At 41.7% G+C, this 5,126-nt stretch overlaps 2 long non-coding RNA genes across 2 annotated transcripts in view; one reads left to right on the top strand and one right to left on the bottom strand.

Annotated features, from left to right (window-relative positions):
* LOC116697215 (uncharacterized) overlaps positions 1-5,126 on the top strand; it is a 142,360-nt gene that overhangs the window by 9,953 nt on the left and 127,281 nt on the right. The window contains exons 2-3 of the long non-coding RNA XR_004333967.1: positions 4,147-4,161; positions 5,069-5,126. The exon at positions 5,069-5,126 is cut by the window's right edge and continues 132 nt beyond it. This is a non-coding gene — a long non-coding RNA (uncharacterized LOC116697215). The remainder of the gene's footprint in view (positions 1-4,146; positions 4,162-5,068) is intronic.
* Positions 1-5,126, bottom strand: part of LOC116697217 (uncharacterized) — a 17,941-nt gene that overhangs the window by 11,714 nt on the left and 1,101 nt on the right. The window contains exon 2 of the long non-coding RNA XR_004333969.1: positions 4,842-4,844. This is a non-coding gene — a long non-coding RNA (uncharacterized LOC116697217). The remainder of the gene's footprint in view (positions 1-4,841; positions 4,845-5,126) is intronic.

Below are 5,126 nucleotides of genomic sequence, written 5' to 3'. Positions count from 1 at the left end.
TTCCAGCAGCAGTTTTAGCAAGAAAAAAAAAATAGATAAAAAAGACAGTATAAAGACAACAAAATAACAGTAATAATAACAATAATAACATAATAAATGTGAATCTAACTCAAAACAATAACTTACAGGGACGGGACGGGACAGAATTTGGGACTACAATGGTTAACATTTGGAATAACTTCGGCGGAATGTTCATTTTAATACAATTTATTTGTCAAAGCAAGTTCAGAGGCAAGACTTTAACATGTGGGACCTTTAGGGGCGCCTTCACAGAAGAGGGAAGTACTCAAATTTATGCAGTTATCACAATTCAGTGTCAAAAAAAGGTCCAGTGGAATATGCAGTTTTTATACACAAGGTATACATTTCCAGCTTATTCCCAAATCCCTCCTCTAAAACGATGCACACCGACATAAATAGGGCACAACCATCTGATGTTTGAATACAAAGAGGAGCTCCCACTCCTCTGTGCTTCCTCCCTCTCTTTCTCTCTCTCTCTCTCTCTCTCTCTCTCTCTCTCTCTCTGTCCCATGTGGCAGTTGAAAGCTTCAGTGGCGGCTGCAGTTGTAACGTGCCAAGCGGCATCATGGAGTTGTCTGCAGAGAGGCGTCAGAGACGAGGGCCTTGATGGACGGCGTGGTAAACAAATGTCAGGGGAGTCTGCCAGCTTCAGCGGCCGCTGGTCGGGAAGCGGAGGATAAAGAGACGGAAGCGGCGAGATTAATTTGGGGGGGCGAGGACTTGGATTGTGAATGTGTATGGATATCAGGAAAAAAAAGTCTCCATAACAAGCGTGTCAAAAGACACAGGAAAGGCTTTTGTCGAGACGGAAGGGTTTATCTCAATATGAAAAGTGAATCTCTCCATTGGTTTGAGGATTTGTCTCTCTGAGATCTTCAAACAATAAATCTTCAGAAACAAAGCCGCACAGAGGGAAGTTAAACTAGCAGGAGATGCAACCGAGTGACAGTCTGGATAATGAATAAGTACTGGGGATTTGGACCAAGAACAGCTTGGGCTAACTCTCCGCTCACTCAGAGTTTGAGGTGTGGAGTCTAATGAGTGAAACAGGCAATAAAACTGTCACGCGGCACCTTTTGAATGCATACTGACAGGCTTAATATCTTAAATCAATATGGACAAAGGAGTCCTGGCAGATAAGATCAAGCTCATTTTCAGGCTGCGGGGGCAAAATTATTAAGCTGTCAATAGCACCATGAGGCGAGGTGAGCGCGGCTGGTGGAGGAAAAAGACGGGGATTTAGCAATTATCTCCGGTAAAACAGACACTTTCATCTGCACATTTGTCATTGTGCAGATGATAAATGCCTTTCATTACAGAAGTTCCACTGCGGTGAGGAATAAGTGAAGGATTCGACAGGAAAACGATTGCCCGCAGAGTCTCACACAAATAATAAAATCAGAGCGTCTAAATAGAGCCTTCTTTTTTGACTGACAGTTCACTTGGGAGTAAGCTTCCTGCTTCTTCTCTTTGCTTTAAGGCTCAGCGCTCTTCCTCCTCCCTGCCTCCTTTTTATATTCCTTGTCATCCCCGCACAGTTTTGTTCTGAGCTGGTTTCACCTCACCTACCTTGAGCTTAATAGCTAGAAGAGCACCTTTCTATCAGTCTGTTAGTGGTTAATTGGTCCATTTTTGTGTCCTGATGGCCACTGCTCTCAAACTAAACCAAGAGAGACAAGGTGCAAGGCCAGGAGCAATTTAGATGTAAATTTCCCCAACATACAATCTGAGTCCAAGGTGACGCCTTTAAATTATGACCCACTTTCAATCAATACCCTAAACCAGTGGGCCAGACAACTCAACATGCAGAACAGATGCGCCTTTCATAGGTGTCAAGGTCTTGGAACGGCTTTTTTAAAACACATCGATCCCCACCCAGCCGTTGCTTTTGCTGTTGCATCTCTCAAAAATTAAGGTTCTGTTGCAAGACTCCAGCAGGGGCTGAAGAGTCCCCCACCCCCAAACATCTTTAACAAGCTTGGGGACTCCAAGTCAAGGGAAGGGAACAGGGGGCAGCCACAAATACACTGCGTGCCTCTTGGTTTCCCAGCACCAATTACTAACTTATCACTATGCAAGTTTAATGATGGGGACCATGGGGGAAAAACAAGTTGTATTAAGATATAGAATATGTTAAAAGCTGTTCATTATGAGCATAAATTATACATCAACTACTAGTGTAGTCAAAGCACGCGGGACTCCTTGGCTTCCTCTCCAGGGCAAAATGAGCCGTGCACTGTCACTTTGTAGAGACAATAAATGAAATGAACATAGTTTAAGCCTACAACCAACCTAAGGAATGAAAAATATCACTAGCTACTGGGAGATTACAATTGTTTTAAGTATTTTTAGTTCTTTGCCGACACTGCTCTACTTTAAATTCGTTTGATGAAGCAATAATGTGAAAGCTGGAAGCGGGACTGTGAAAGAGCTGGGGGTTTTTTTTTTTCAGTGAAACACAAAACAATGAGGCAGCAAACACAAATTCCCTCCATTCATGTTTCAAAGAAGAAAAACTGATTAAACAAAGCACGGATTTGTGCTTAATAAGACAAAACAACCTGCTCGCTGGGGGTCAAACTGATCCACCTATTAGTCGTGTCCGTGTCTTTTTTGTTGTTCACTTTTTGACCTGACCAGGCAGCTAATTACCGGAGTCCACACCTCCTGGGCCTTGGCATCCTGCTCAGCAATATCAAACAAGATGAAACTATAGAGGCGTAGATTTCGGGTAGATGCAGGGGGATATGTCTCCCTCCAATATTTAGAAGACGTAGATTTGATATGAAAGAACCCACTACCCAAAAGAAATACAAATAACCGATCAGGGGGCTCCAATCATGAATATATCCTTCTTACCTGTAAATATATTATTGTACATCCTAACGATCTCACACACCCCTACACTGGACTGTACCATCTAAACCTTGCAGCGCTTGTCTCTTTTCTTTCTCTCTCTCTATCTCTCTCCAGGAAATAAAGCGGCCTTCAAGTGCATTCGGAAATGTCGACATCTATCAACCATCTGATGGAAAACAGGAACTGTGTTGCATTAAAATTCCCTCAGAATGCAGGAAATTGTTTGATACTCACAGCTTTCCCCCCACCATTATAATGTGTGTCCCCCCCCCCCCCCAATGCTGAAACCAAAATGCTTTTGTTTAACTCACAGAAGGAGAAAACCTCCTTCACCACTGTTCCAGGTTTTCTGTTGAATTAAGTGGCAGCTGTCAGCGGCGCCTCCAGCGAACTGGTACTAGTCATCCATTTAGTGAGAATCTGATCCTCTCATGGATCCGGTCAGCGTCGGTTGCTGTCAGAGATCCTCCACATCCTCCGCTCCAACCACCGCGCCTCATGTCCCGGGGCAAGTTCTCCAGCGCCTCTCGCTCATGGAGGACTGACACCCAGCCTCCATTTCACCTTCAGACACTCCAGCCACCCACAGCCACAGCCACAACAAAGACATGAGTGCTACTCTCACAGCACAGCTAGGGTTTTTTTTTTTTTACTTCTTTTGAATCATGTTGGCAAAGAGAAAATACAAATTTTGGTATTTTGGTGTTATGGCCCTTTGGCACCACACGCAGCATCATTACAATTCTGTTTCTGCCTTCCTGCGGACATCTCTCTGAATCAGCCACCTCCTCCACCGTACACCATATCAGTACAGGTTACTTCACATCGCACACTCCCACACAGACAAACACACAGACACACACACACACACACACACACACACATACACACACATACTGACACACAGAAAGTGATACTTCAAATCACAGCAAGCCGCCCTCAACATTTAAGTTTATCCAACTTCCATTAGCTGTATGCCTCAATAAAATACTTGCATTAGAATGCACAGAAAGCCCCCCCCCTCACACACACACACACACACACACACACACACACACACACCGTTTTGCCTTCACTCGCAGACTTTTTACCAAGCAAAAAGTTCAGAACAATTACAGCAGATGTAATTGTGACTGAAAACCTTCTTATTCTTTATGAATAAATGACAAGGATGTATTATGGATGACCAAAAATAGGACCAAAAATGTGCTAAATATATGAGAAGGAGCTGCATATTTCATGCTTTTATAAAATGTAAAACAAAAGCTCATTAAGACAAAAGTGGAAGAGCTGGAATTTATGGAAATTACAAGCCTGGCGCCATAACTCAGGATATTACTTTTTAAATTTTCATGCATTGCTTAAATATTGTCTAGAATGACGAAAGACATTTCAATGTCATCACTGGATATAAAGGATAGTATGAAATATTGGAAACATGCCCGGAAAGTTCAATATGTCTCACATAAAATATAGAAAAACAAAATGATGCATAGAAAATAATTTATTTGAGAATAGAAAGTGACTTTAAACATTTTTGAGAATGATGAAACATTCTGCTAAAGCATGTATGTGAATATGTAATATCAATGTGTGTAAGAACAATGAATGTGATCATGGTTGACACACACACACGCACACACACACACACTCACAAACACACACACACACACTCACAAGAGAAATACGAAGGGTCCCAAGATGATTACCAGAAAGCAGAAAATACATGTGTGTTATATCAAATTATCTTTGTTTTCTCATTTTTCTTGTGAAAAACTGGATAATTTTATAACAGGTTAAAGGAGACAGATAATGCTTTTCCTTATTTTCTGTTGTTGTTATAATTTTACATTGTCTGATGTTCATATTAAACACGTCCAATTCAAATAATGAGGTAAATGTGTGTAAAATGTGAGCAAAAGCGTCAGATTTCAGACCGTTCTGAACACTCCGCTTCCAACTGTCTTTTATGACATCACTATGTAACAGATTTTTTATTATATGGTCATCTGCACATTACAGTCCTTCCAGAAAAATCCAGTTTTTTTGTGATTGTTGCAAAAATCCTTATCTTGAAAGATACGATGGAATGTGCGGGATATTTATGCAATTCTATGCAATGAAATTGCGGGAACTTTCAAAAACTGCAGTTTGATGAAAAAGGGACTGTGTTTGTCTTGTCGCGTAGTTACGTCCCTTCATAACGTTCCCATGGCGACAGGGGAAAATGGCTGCTCTTGTGTGAA

Source organism: Etheostoma spectabile, chromosome 10 (genome assembly GCF_008692095.1).
Source record: "Etheostoma spectabile isolate EspeVRDwgs_2016 chromosome 10, UIUC_Espe_1.0, whole genome shotgun sequence".
Classification (NCBI taxonomy): Eukaryota; Metazoa; Chordata; class Actinopteri; order Perciformes; family Percidae; genus Etheostoma; species Etheostoma spectabile.
Note: the sequence above shows the minus strand (reverse complement) of the source record. Positions and strands in the feature narration are given on the sequence as shown.